The following is a 13465-nucleotide window of genomic DNA, read 5'->3' on the forward strand; positions in this document are numbered from 1 at the left end:
CTCTGCAAGCTTTATCTCTGTGTGTGTGTGTGTGTGTGTGTGAGGTAAGTGTGTGTAGCTGGGCATGGTGGGTTTGTTTGGATGTGGTGGTTGTTTTGTTTGTTGCTGAGATGCCACTGGTTGGGGAAGGAGTCGCTGAGTCAGCTGGCGTTGGCTGTGGGAGAGCAGATCTAGTTGTGGCTCCCTCTCCTTCTCCCTCTTACTCTCCCTCTCCTTCTTCCTCTCCCTCTCCTTCTCCCTCTTCCTCTTCCTCTCCCTCTCCCTCTCCTTCTTCCTCTCCCTCTCCTTCTCCTTCTTCCTCTCCCTCTCCTTCTCCCTCTGCCTGAACCTCTCTCCCTGCCTCTACCTCTCCCTCTGCCTGTCTACTGACCTCTCCATAGCAGGCACCCATTATGGCTTTATCTGCTGGGTTGTGCAAACTGAACATTGGCAGCAAAGGTTTTGAACAGAGGCAGGTTAGAGCAGACACTAGAAGAATACCTAGTTTATCAGATTAAGTCAAGACAATTACGGGCACAATATTAAATGATATCATAATATAAATACTATATAATTACAAAATGTGCTGGCTGATAGCTGAACAAGATGTGGATTGTATAACATTGTTATGTTTTCATTGCTGTTTTTCGGCAGCAAGATTACGCAAAGTCAGTCAATTTTCATGAAATCTGCTGGAAGGGTGGGCCAAGGAACGTGCGAATATCGATCAAGGGGCGAATCCAGGAATATTTTTTCCACTTCCTATAACATGCTCAATGTGCCCTTCTAGTTTTTTTCTGTTGTAATTCTGGTATTCTGTTGCAGTTGTGGATACTGGATACATATTGCAATGATAGTATTTTTCCTGTTGTTGTTTTTATAATTTTGAATCCAAACTAGTGGAACTCCCTTTTGATTGTACAGTAACAGATGATTCTTCTGTACAGTACAACAGTATACTCTCTTTGTCACTCAGGCTGATTGTGTTGCCCGATACCATCAAAGCATATTGAATAATTTGTGATGTGGAAGAGGCTTTTCTAAGAGCTGCTCAAGCACAGCCTAGTCTCACGACATTCTCTCTCTCTCTCTCTTTCTCTCTCTCTCTCTCGCTCTCTCTCTTCTTGAGAAACTCTGAATATTTCATGGTCATGTGCGACGTCAGCAGTCTTTCAGAGATTTAAAGAGGACGTCAGTCACAGGAGGTGTGCGCCAATCAATAATATGCTTTCAAAGTTATCATGTAAACATCTTCAAAAATCGTCTGTTTTCCTCTTTGACTCCCTCAATCACTATTGTTGGGAGAAACCAAACTCCTTTTAAAAAGCTTACTGCAATGCAGGTTTGAGAGTCTGGTGAAGCATTAATAATTAAAAAAAATAGCTTAAAGAATTTATAAAATGGAGGGATAGAAATGTTTGTTTAAGACAGTGGAACTTAAAATGGCTGTTGAAGGTGCAGTGGATAGAAACAGCGTGTGTGATCCAGCTCTGAGCATCATGCCTGGGAAATGTCTGCCTGTGTGTGTGTTAGTGTGTGTGTGTGTGTGTGTGTGTGTACACTCACACATATGTATGTTGTGCTAAGATGTATTGTTCCTGAGTGATGTTGACAATAATGCTTGAGGGCATTTCTCATCTTTGTGTCTTTGGGAAGTGACTCATTGAAGTGACTGTAGCCAGTTTGTGCAAGAATCAAATATGCCGCTGTAGAGGGAGCTGCTCCATTGTAGTTCATATTTATGTGCTTCTGGTTAATGTAGTTCATATTTATATGCCTTTGGTTTATGAATTTACGTATGCAGCTCAAACTATGGCCGTATCAGGGAGAGTGGGAGATCTTGAGCAGATTATGTATGGGAGAAATTGGGGCATTCTAAACATTTTTAAACACTCTCTGAACAGACTTATTTTAAAAAGAAGAAAACTGGAAAGAGAATGAGACTGGCAGGGGAGATGAGATGATGAGAGACTGAGCCACAGAGATGGAGAGAGAGAGAGAGAGGGAGAGAGAGAGAGGGAAGGAGAGTGAGAGAGGGAGATGAGGATGGAGGGAAGGAGAATGTGTTCACTGAAGCAGAGAGAAATCTTCTGTTCTGCCCCTCATGTTCTTTTATTATCGTGTGATTCATCATGGACTCGCAGAGGTCTCTGGAAAAGAACTCCAGTGTGTTTCATGTACCTCATCTGTCCAGTGCTTAATATTTGAAGAGGTGCATAGTATCAGTTTTACAGCGCAGATGTCAGTTCCAGACAGGTATTCCATTTATTTAACATTAAATGTCAGATTGGAGGCATATATCAGCATAATGAACTATAAGAAATGCAATAAAATAGTATTGTGAAAATATCACATAATTATTATTATTATTATTATTATTATTTAGTATTGTTATAATAGAGTATAGTAAGTATAGTTATTATATAGAGAAGTAGTAGCAGTAGTTGTTGTATTCATCACTTCTGTTATAATAATATAATATTATAAATAATAAAATAATATAATAACAATAATACAAATAATTACATTTATAAAAACATCATAAAATTGGCCTCTGGAAATTCTCTGGGTCCTTCTTCAGGCATCAGCATCCAGCCTTCCTCCTGAGTGACTAAAATAGGCCATCAAAAAGGACAGGCATCTCCTCGGACACCCATTCCTCCGCATTTACCCCAGCTTCAGCATCCCCATCAATTCATTCAGGGGCTCCAGAAGGCCCAATTAGCCCCGTCCCCCTGCCCTGGCAGCTTTAACACCCCTCCCAGGCGCTCAGCCTCAGCCTTAGCCTCAGCCTCCGCCGCCTCTCCTCCAGCAGGCTCCAGCCTCTCCAGCCAGACCCTGTGTTTGTGTTGGAGTGTAATTTGTTGTGTGTAAACAGGGCAAATGCCATGTGACATGCTGAGATTATATGCTGGCTTTTAGTGAATCACTTGTGCGAGTGCTGAAGTGGGGGTTTAGCGACGGATGCGGTTGTGCGCAGCGGTCTGGCTCAGCTCGTCAGTCCCAAGGCTCGCTTGTTCGCTCGCTCAGCGCTGTGGAACGACGTGTTCTCCATTCTGCAGCGTTGCTTTTAACCTCAGTTACCAAACGATTTTATGTGTTGCTGCTATTACAGTTGTTGTTATTATTATTAATATTATAATCGCCTTATATTGGTATACAACCACTCTTTTGTTTCTGATAGTCTGATAGATAGTTTGTGACCCACATTGGTAAGGGCTATGTTATGAGTGGGTAACAACAAATAGATTTAAAATTCAGGATTAGATACAGGAGATTAGACTACAGGTCTAATATTAGAGCCTCACTGTAATGAAACACCACTGAGTCAGACATCGTGGAGGTGCCTTCAGGCCTTTTTAAAAAGACTGAAGAAAGGTTCAGTCAGTTCCTCTGAGCATAAACACACACTCTCTCTCTCTCTCTCTCTCTCTCTCTCTCGCTCTCTCGCTCTCTCTCTCCCTCTCTCTCCCTACCACTCAGGCACCACCCCCTGAAGCGAAGCCTCATGGGTAGGCTCTGTGTTATCAAGCATTTTCAGCACACCATCAAGATGTAGAGGGCAGACAGGGGAGGATGGGGCATGTTTTGACATGAATGATGTGGCGTAGAATGTATCTATTCTTAAACAGCACCACAATTCAAAGTGATGGATGCTGAGGGTTCTAGCCAATGATTCTTTCCCCGACGAAAAGTCGTGATCAGCCAAGCCGTTCGTACAAGCGGTCTATAATTGCAAGCAAATGTGTGTTTTTTATTTTAACAGCACGGTAGCAGTTTTTCGAGACTGTAAGAGACATGTGTAAGTCCTAAAGGGGTAGTCATAGGCTAACGCATTGTTTTATGTTATTCTATTATGGCCATGCCTTGAGAGGGGAAATAGTTGAGCAGAGGGTAAGATGCTGCCTGGACTGGAAGTGATTATAATCCTTCAGTCTGAATGATGCACAGTTGCTTTAAGAGAGAGTGTGTGCTTCAAACACCATTCAAAAAACTCTTAGTCTTGTTCAAACCCACAGATATCCAGCGATGAAAACTCACAGCGATCCTGTGTGAGTGCCACCACAGTACATAATAATTATAAAACATTACAGAAATGCCTTCCGTAGGTTGTGTAATAGTACACTGTTTGCTGTGACTGTGGTCTCAGTGCTGTTGTGTTTGGCTCAGCAAGATGCCACATCTGTTTTTGAAGCTGGGGTGTCACACACACACACACACACACACACACACATATACATACCCCTTACCTCTCTCTCACACACAAAAACACACACACATACACCTACACATAAACACATTCTATCTCTATCTGTCTCACACACACACATACACATACACACACACTCTCTCCCTCCTTACATACACACACACACTTTCTCTCTCTCTCTCTCTCTCTCTCTCTCTCTCTCTCTCGTGCTCTTGCTCGCTCTCTCTCTATCTGTCTCTCAGTCTCTACCGCTGTACCAAGTCCAATGGCATACCATACTGTATATAAGCCAACATAAAATGATATATGTTAGTAGCGGTCTACATTATCTTGTTTTACACTAAATAGCCTAATGTGTAACAGAAGACAGTGTAGTCAAAGTAGTAGATGGACTTTTTGATGAGGGACATTATTTATTTTTGATGTAGTTTGTTGATTAATTTAAAAATGATTGGCACTGTTATTGTGAAGTAATGTAATTATAATGTAATGTATTATACGCCGCAGCTTCATGTTCACTCTGAAACATAAAGAGTGTATGTGTGTGTGTTAGCCGATGAAGGGTGTGTGTTATGACCTAGCCGATGGAGGGTGTGTGTTATGACCCAGTCGATGTGTGTGTTATGACCCAGGCGATGTGTGTGTTATGACCCAGCCGATGTGTGTGTTATGGCCCAGCTGATGTGTGTGTTATAGCCCAGCCGATATGTGTGTTATGACCCAGCCGATGTGTGTGTTATGGCCCAGCCGATGTGTGTGTTATAGCCCAGACGATATGTGTGTTATGGCCCAGCCAATATGTGTGTTATGGCCCAGCCGATGAGTGTGTTATGGCCCAGCCGATGTGTGTGTGTGGGTTATGGCCCATCCGATGGAGGGTGTGTGGAGAGGGAGGTGGCAGGCGGTCAGTGTTGTGTCTGGTAGCAGTGGGGAGGTCAGAAGCTGCGGCTGCCGCTGAAAAACTAGGACACTGTAGCCAGCCAAGCTCCCTCTCTCTCTCTCTCTCTCTCTCTCTCTCCCTCTATATCTCTCAGTCACTCTCCCTCTCTCTCTCAGTCACTCCCTCTCTCTCTCTCTCTCTCTCTCTCTCTCAGTCACTCTCCCTCTCTCTCCCTCTATATCTCTCTTGCTCACTCTCTAGCTCTCTTTCTCTCTCACACACTCTCTCTCTCTTTCTCTCTCGCTTTCTCTCAGCTAAGAGCTAGCTGTGATACCAACACTTTTCACCTATTACTGAGTTGCTGAACCGTGCGGTCAAAACCCGGTGTTTTGGGCTTACAGTAACTCAACATGGGTGAAACCAGTCGCTTCTGGGAAACATTTCCAGTCCCTTGCTCTCCAGCTCTGATGCAGTCGAAGAGGAGGAGAATTCCACCCAGGGACATGGCTGAGGTTTTATTGTGAACACTCACCACAGAGACATTTAGTTTCTTTTTTGGCCCAATCTTTACGTCACCACATCATTTCCCAGGAAGCTTTTCTCACACTGTTATTTCACAAACACACTCACACACTCACACACACACACATACACACACAGACACACACACACACACTTATATTTCTCACATCTATAAGGCAGCGATGGGAGTGGTGATGGTGGAAGAGGGGGGAGGTGTCGTAGTCGTGGTCAGGAGGTGTGAAAAGGGGGCATTTTTGATGCTGATGACGTCGCTGAGGTCGCAGCCGGACGGGGAAAATGCTCTGATTTATTCATCAGGCCGTGCCCACACAGATGTTTGGCATGAGACCCCTCACCAAAAACAAGCCAGTCTGACAGGCTGGCACAAAGGTGACTGTTTAGATTTGGACTCATTACTTGCAGCCTGTGGCAGAAATGAACTTTTTAATCAAGGAGCATTTTCTGCTTTCTGGATTTCGATTTTTTTACATTTTTGTCAAGGGCGTGTTTTGGTGTTTATTTCGGCGATTATTTTAACCTTTTTTTTTTAAATGTGGAATGAAGTAATTCAGTAATCACAAGTAATTCAACACATCTAGTTCAGTAATCAGCCCAAGCAAATTAAGTTATGTATCACATCAAACTAAATTCGTTATACGGATGTATTTTACCCCCAAATTTCAAGATTTTTTTTACCCAAAAGCCCCCACAATTTTCTGACCAATTAGAAAAATGTAAATAAATATCAAATCACTGTCCCTCCTTACTCTCAATAATTAAATTCCAATTGTATTTAGAATGGAATATTTAATGCATAGTAATTCATTAATATTCCAATTCAAACCCTGGCTCTCCCTGTTCTGCGGTGGTCAAGTTAAGTGAGAAGAGGCAACGTGTGGTTGTTTTGTGCTGTTTCCTGCGGACGCGTGTCTTCGCTGAGTGCCATGTTTCTGCTCGCTGTGCAAGGGTTTGTCAGCGCTTGTTTAATCTACTGGAGCAGCACGGCCTCCCCATTCAGGCCTTTGTGCGCAGCTTGTAGAGCGTTGCTAGGAGCCAACCGAACAAAGGGCGGATTTTCCCCAAATGCGCTGAAAGACAAATTAGTTTGACCGTCTTGGGCTTAAAGAAACAGCCCGGGCTCTCTACAGCCTCAGAAGTGGGCCATTGTCTTCAGCTCTGTGTGTGTTCTCACTGATATCCTCCTCCATGCTAGCTAGCTCCCTTTAGCCTAGCCTGAGCGTCAGGCTCACAAAAAGGCAGAGAGAATTAGGACAACCAACAGTGTCAGTCAACAATGTGTTCACGGTCTGAGTCTCCACCTTCTTTGTAACGGAGATAGAGTCCTCAAAGCTGAATGGCTTAGCACTGCAGGGGAGAGGCTGCATTGTGCAGATGAATTGATGGGAGATGTAGTGTTAGTAAGTGAACAGCAACGAGCCATTTAGCCTTGAAGGCCTTGACCAGCCCTTGAAGGTGGCAGGAGCACTGTGGATTTGGGTGCAAAGTGCTCATGTGCCATTGCTGTTGTGTTTTAATAATTCATTTGAAGTTATTTTAACCCATTTTCGCATGCATCATTGTCTGCCCTGGTGCAACTCGAGAAGAAGGACGCCTTATCTCACAGTTGAGAGGCTGGGACAGACCGTGTAACTCAATGTTGATCAAATCACTTGAAAATGTGGCTGCCTTAAACTTGATCGACCAGACCAGACTAGGCCACTGCAGGACAGAACACTGAGCTCTTGTTCTTGTCTTTGTTGCCTTGACTCCAAGACAGACTCCTCTTTTTTTCCTCGTCTGTGTTGCCTTGACTTCCAGACAGACTTCTCTATTGTTCCTCATCTGTGTTGCGTTGACTACCAGACAGACTCCTCTCTTGTTCCTCGTCTGTGTTGCGTTGACTACCAGACAGACTTCTCTCTTGTCTCCCCCTAACGTGGGCACTCACCGTCATTCTGCCCTTATCAAGGTGCTTTTACGTTCTTTCCTTTTCTCTCTGTCTGTGTCTCTCTGTCTTTCCCTCTCTCTCTTTCCCTCTCTCTCTCCCTCTCCCTCTCCTTCTCTCTCTCTCCCTCTCTCTCCCTCCGTCTCTCTCCCTCTCTCCCTCTCCCACTCTCTCTCTTTCCCACTCTCTCTTCCTCTCTCTCCCTCTCCCTCTCTCTCTCTCTCTCTCTCTCTCTCTCCCTCTTTCTCTCTCTCCCTTCTGTTTATTTTTTCTTCTCATCAGTGACCCACAGTCCTGGGTCTGAGAGGGTTTGAATGGCGGCGGAGGGAGATGAAAGTGTTTGGGAAGAAAAACAGCGGGGGTAATCCACTTACGAACGGCTGATGTTTCTTTGAAAGAGGCGGCGTGGCGTTACAGGGCCGCCAACCGCGGGAGAAAGAGCTGCAGTGAGAGCGATGCCCTTTTGAACTCGGCTGGCACACGGGAGCCAAGCGCTTTACACGAGGCTGGGCGCAGACGGGCGGTGCCAGGTAAAGGTCAGCACCGCGGGGGTAGAGAGAGTGGACTGGGCATATCTGCTCCCAAACACGGAACAGGAAGTCAAATAACCCATGAGAGCATTGATGGCGTCAAATGATTTTCTGTTTCCTGCCTGTGTTTTTTGGAGATAGCTGGTGGAAACCCCGACCCAAACATGACCATGACTGTGTTCTCCTTATGTGGTGCAGACCCAGATATGACCAAGCGTAGGACTATGTTCTCCTAATGGGGTGCAGATATGACCAAGCGTAGGACTATGTTCTCCTAATGGGGTGCAGATATGACCAAGCGTAGGACTATGTTCTCCTAATGGGGTGCAGATATGACCAAGCGTAGGACTATGTTCTCCTAATGGGGTGCAGATATGACCAAGCGTAGGACTATGTTCTCCTAATGGGGTGCAGATATGACCAAGCGTAGGACTATGTTCTCCTAATGGGGTGCAGATATGACCAAGCGTAGGACTATGTTCTCCTAATGGGGTGCAGATATGACCAAGCGTAGGACTATGTTCTCCTAATGTGGTGCAGATATGACCAAGCGTAGGACTATGTTCTCCTAATGGGGTGCAGATATGACCAAGCGTAGGACTGTGTTCTCCTAATGTGGTGCAGATATGACCAAGCGTAGGACTGTGTTCTCCTAATGGGGTGCAGGCCCAGCAGATGGTATTGAAGTTTGGCCAGTTGAAAACCTGTCATCATATTGGTCCAGCACACCAGATATGCTGTGAAGGAGGTGCTGAAGTCAAATATAGGCATGTTGGCTGCTGTGCAGATTTGAATTGATGGTCATTGAATAAAAGCCTTTACCATGAAGAGGAGGTCGATTTACTGAAGTGGCTGAAGTGGAGAAGCCCAAGCCTCCACCATATGCTTTACACACACACACACACACATCCACAAACAAAGACAAACACATACACACATGGAGCACCGCAAATGCACTCACACACACAGAGGCGCACTCACAAGCTCATACACACATGTTTACACTTAGCTTTTTTTTCTTTGTGCTTCCATGTATATCTCTAGGGTTGTGTGTTCTCATAAGAATGCATTATTTACAGTGTTTTGATATTCTGGCCCCTCCCCCTCCCTGCATGAGTCCGCATGTCATGATTGGTTGAGGCTTCAAGGGGGAGGTCTTCTGTCAGTGTCTCCGATTGGGCTATTCCAAACAGATCTGATGAGTGTCGACTTTTCTTTAAGGTCTGTCACGGACCCCAGGATGATAATTATGATGATGATGATGTCAGTGATGACAAGGACATTTCCTACATGTCCGTCCAATGAAACACGTTCCCTCTATGAGTCTTTGAGGGCTGGTTTTGGGAAGTAGAGCGATGCAGGGCCATGCAAGGGTTAGTCACGACTTAGTGGAACTTAGTGGCAGCTTTCATCGACGAGAGGTCCCCAGCCTTTCCACTGCAGCGGCCAAGAATCGCCCATCATTCCGCGTCAGTCACACTTTATTATGGGTCTTAAAGCACCAATTAAAACTGATTAAAATCAAAGGTATGCAGCGCGGCCCCCTTTCTCCCTCCCTCTGAAGTGGGGGCCCTAGCCGAGCAGCGAGGCTGTCAGGGAGCCTCGGAGTGTCTGTGTGTGTGTGTGTGTGTGTGTGTTTGTGTTTGTGTGTGTGTGTGTGTGTGTGTGGTGTGTGTGTGTGTGTGTGTGTGTGCGGAGATCCATTTCTGTACGGCAGATTTGGCGTTGATCCGCCGTGGTTCTGGCCCCTGTCTGGCCTTGGTCCAGCAGCATCCGTTCGTGAGTTTGTGGCTCTCGTCGAGGGTTCTCAGACCCACAGGCCTGAAGTAGAGCTGGAAGGACACAGATATAGAAGAGGTGAAGAGAAAACCCTCACGTATTGACAGGAGATGTGTAGTTGTATCTGAACAGCATTGAAATAGTAAAATATTATTATGGCAAACTGAAATCACTGTATATTTATTTAAGATAAAGGTTTTTGATGCCAAAAAAAGGTGTGTTTGTTAACTTACCAGCACATAATATTGGCCTTGGCCTTGCACTGATTACCCAATTCAATCCTCACAACACATTTCTCTATTAAAAAAGCAGCAGTCTTGTTTTGCGATATGAAAAGTTAGCCTGAAATAATGCGTGATTTATGGGACTAAATGGAGCAGGTTAGTGTTTTTCCTTTCGTTCCCATGGAAGAGCTCGGTAAGTTTTCCGTTGGTGGATCCAGAGCGGATTCCTAAGCACCGCTTTGAGTTTGTTTTCAGGCAGAAGTGCAGTCTGGTAGAAATGGTTGGTCGTAAATCACGAGAGTCAACTCTCGCCACTCAGGCAGAAGATTTAACGTGTGGTGATTTTATGATTGTACTCCCCGCCGCTAGCTGCGATTTGAAGTGTTATAAATTGTTATTGTGTGTTTCATCAACTCTTCACGTCTCCTCAGTAAAATCTGATGTGCAGTTTTAGAGCTCCAACCTCATAACTTTTTCTCACGCTGTAACCGTACAACTTGATGTCTTCATTCTTAGTGAATTGTTATGTAACGCGTACGCCTGCATTAGCTTGCATGACAGAGAGTCACATTTAACACTCTCTTATCGTCCTGTCAGACGTGATGGATACTCTTCTGAACAGGTTTAATGTCCTTTGACCTCAAGGTCCTAGTTCAGTAAGGCTGCTTTGGGTTTGTTCTTTGCTGCTCACAGTAATCAACTTGTCCTCGGTGCATTTGCAGACTCAGCTGTCCTTGGCATCAAAGTTAAATAGAAGATTTGTTCTTTTTGGCATCCCATAGTACTTAGCGTAACTGGCTTCTCTTAGTTTAATTTGGCCTGCATTTGTGTTGCCTCTATGTTCTATTTCTGGGAACAGCCAATAGAAGTGAAGTAACTATGTCAAACGATGTTACCCTTGCGCAAAAAAAGAAGAAAAATAAATCCCTTCATCTGGAAATGTTTTTCAGCAGTGACTGAACGTTGGTAGTTTTGATGAGAAAATTGAGGGGCAATTCCTTTGAAGTGGATTGGAATTGTACCGGGTGAAACATTTTGGCCAGTGTTTTGAGGCAGTTTCCACGGCGATACCGTCAGAGGTCGGATCGTAAATTCGACATCATCCTTCTGGAATGTTGTTATTTCCCCTCCGAGTCGGGACGTCCCTCGTCGTCCATTGCATACTAATTAACATTGCATACTAATCAACAACCATTCTGGTGATTCTGTTGATATTCATTTAAGGGAGCTGAAAGCTACTGTCAAATTAGGCTTTGCAAAACATTGACGCTACTTGTGTGAGAACTACCGAACATCAGCTGAGTTGCATTATTGTGGTCTTGTGGTGTGGGGCGGGGGTGGGGGTTCCCAATGGGACATTTGCGAGGGTTTGGTAGCATTACTCCAACACTGCAATTAGTGTTTTTTTCCCCAACATTCTTCCGATCTGCTGTGCCTTAGCCTGGCATGCCACAGTTAATGGAGGCAAATGCGCGTATACACATGTCATCCCTGATAATCGCACCATTGTTTTCATAATTGAAGTAGTCGCATGGCTTCTTACAGGGCTGCCAGCCACCACTGGCCGCGCACAAACAGCTTTAGTTTTTAATCAAGTGCATATTGATGTTTTTCTTTTGTAATTACTGTGCAATAACACCAGTGTGGGGGCAAATGGCTAAAATCCATAGAGCCATGGCCCACGCTGGGCTGGGCTGGGCTGGGCTGGGCTGGGCTGGGCTTGGCTGGGCTGGGCTTTAGAGCTTGCTGAGATTCTCTGTCTCTTTCTGTCTTTCTCTGCCCCCCCCCCCCCCCCCCCCAACACACACTCATCTCCCACTGTCTCTCTGATCTCAACCACACAGATAGCAGACACTCATCTCCATAAGCCGTTGCTACTGAGGCTCTCTCTACTCTCTCTCGCCCCCCCCCCCCCCCCTTTCTCTCTCCCTCTCTTTCTCTCTCTCTCTCTCTCTCTCAGCCTAGTTGGGCACTGAGGGTTGGGCCAGTTTGAGTGGCACACAGACAACACACACATCTCACTTAAGCCACTGTTGAGTGTAGCAACATTGGTTGGTCTCACATGGGGTGGTCCCTGGTGTGTGTTTGTATGTGTTTGTGTGTGCGTTGTATGTTTGTGTCTGTAAATATGTGTGGGGGACGGGCATTTTCATATATCTGTACTAATGGGAGGCATGTATTTTTATGTGCCTGCCCTGTATATGTGTGTTTGTGGATATTGACTGGTCATACATCTGTGCATGTATTTGTGTGTGTGTGTGTATGCCTTCGTGTATGTATGTGTGTGTGTGTGTGTGTGTGTGTGTGTGTGTGTGTGTGTGTGTGTGTGTGTGTGTGCAAGCACTCTGTCGGCGGAGAAGCTGGCGCTGGTGCCTCCTGTATTTGCAGCTGATGCACATAAATAGAACACACAAACACAGAACACATAAAGACAACATAGAACACATACACAGAACACATAGACAGAACATAGAACACAGAACACATAAACAGAACATAGAACACAGAACTCATAAACAGAACACATACACAGAACACAAACACAGAACACATAAAGACAACATAGAACACATAAACAGAACACATACACAGAACATAGAACACAGAACACATAAACACATAAACAAAACATAGAACACATAAACAGAACATAGAATACAGAACACATAAACAGAACATAGAATACAGAACACAGAACATACAAACACATAAACTGATCGGAGTTTCCCTCTCCCCATCCCTCTATCTCTTTCTCTGCCTCTGACTCTCTTTCTCACTCCCTCTCCCTGTCATTTGCTTCCTCTCTTTGCCTGCCTCATTTTCTCTCTCCCTGACTCTCACTACCTCTCTCTCACTTTCCCTCCCAATCCCCATCCCTCTGTCTCTTTTGCAAATGGCTGAAATGCCCTTGTTCCTGCAGACAGGATGACAGGGTGGGTGGAGGGATGCCCATGGGCTATGAGTGACTAGTGTTCCCAGAAGTGGAAGGCTCGGCCCAGGTGACCACTGACGCAATGACGCAATGCTAAGTTGCTAACTGAGTCCAGGTAGTGGTTCAGACTGAGTTGGTTCAGATTGAGCGGTCTATTAAAGCTCTAAAACCAAATGAATCCAATTTGGGGCTCAGTACGCCGTTCGGTGTTCCTGGAAAAACGGAAAGGGTCTCCACCAATGGGTGACACATAACTGACACATACACACACTAATGCACTACACATATGCACAAAATGTGTAAAACATCAGACTCAGACATACACACATACAGTATACTTATGCACACACACACATACACACACTAATAGACTTCACATATGCACAAAATACACACACACACAAAGAGAGACTACATACATGCACACACCCCGCACACATGTACAGCATACTTACACACACACA

At 45.0% G+C, this 13465-nt stretch overlaps 1 protein-coding gene across 1 annotated transcript in view; it reads left to right on the forward strand.

The window, feature by feature from the left end:
- ahr1b (aryl hydrocarbon receptor 1b) overlaps positions 1 to 13465 on the forward strand; it is a gene marked incomplete at both ends in the record, with an annotated part of 71583 nt that overhangs the window by 1079 nt on the left and 57039 nt on the right. The window lies entirely within an intron of this gene.

The sequence above is a fragment of the Sprattus sprattus genome, assembly GCF_963457725.1.
Source record: "Sprattus sprattus genome assembly, chromosome: 3".
Taxonomy (NCBI): domain Eukaryota; kingdom Metazoa; phylum Chordata; class Actinopteri; order Clupeiformes; family Clupeidae; genus Sprattus; species Sprattus sprattus.